Consider the following 395-nt stretch of genomic DNA (forward strand, 5'->3'; position numbering starts at 1 on the left):
GGCTAGTGAGATGGCCTCGACCACCCACCTACTCATAGTCTGCTTGGTCGCCGGAAATCCCTTCTTTGGCGGACCAAAACAAACAAAAAGCTGATCTGCCTTACGCCACGGGGCAGCTCTGCGTGCGTAAGCGTCCAGTGCTCGAACTGGAAAGAGCAGATTAAGCCTTTCTTGGCCTACTTCCTGGTACGGAGGAGGACAGAATGCCTGAAGTACTATGGGCCCTGGTGAAGAAGTGGGCACCTCAGGGACATACCCGGCCCTCGGGTAAAGGAATGCCCTAACCATGCCTCAAGCAAATTCCAGGCACGAAACAGAAAGCGCCTGCAGATCCCCGATACTTTTAAGTGAGGAAATAGCGAGGAGAAAGATGGTCTTGAGCCTGAGCAACTTGA

At 53.4% G+C, this 395-nt stretch overlaps 1 protein-coding gene across 1 annotated transcript in view; it reads right to left on the minus strand.

Moving 5' to 3' along the window:
* The window catches only part of LOC107556346 (protocadherin-17-like), a 61,847-nt gene that overhangs the window by 28,089 nt on the left and 33,363 nt on the right, over positions 1–395 (minus strand). The gene's annotated exons all lie outside the window — the stretch shown is intronic.

This window comes from Sinocyclocheilus grahami, unplaced genomic scaffold, assembly GCF_001515645.1.
Source record: "Sinocyclocheilus grahami isolate Dianchi unplaced genomic scaffold, SAMN03320097.WGS_v1.1 scaffold20.1, whole genome shotgun sequence".
Lineage (NCBI taxonomy): Eukaryota > Metazoa > Chordata > Actinopteri > Cypriniformes > Cyprinidae > Sinocyclocheilus > Sinocyclocheilus grahami.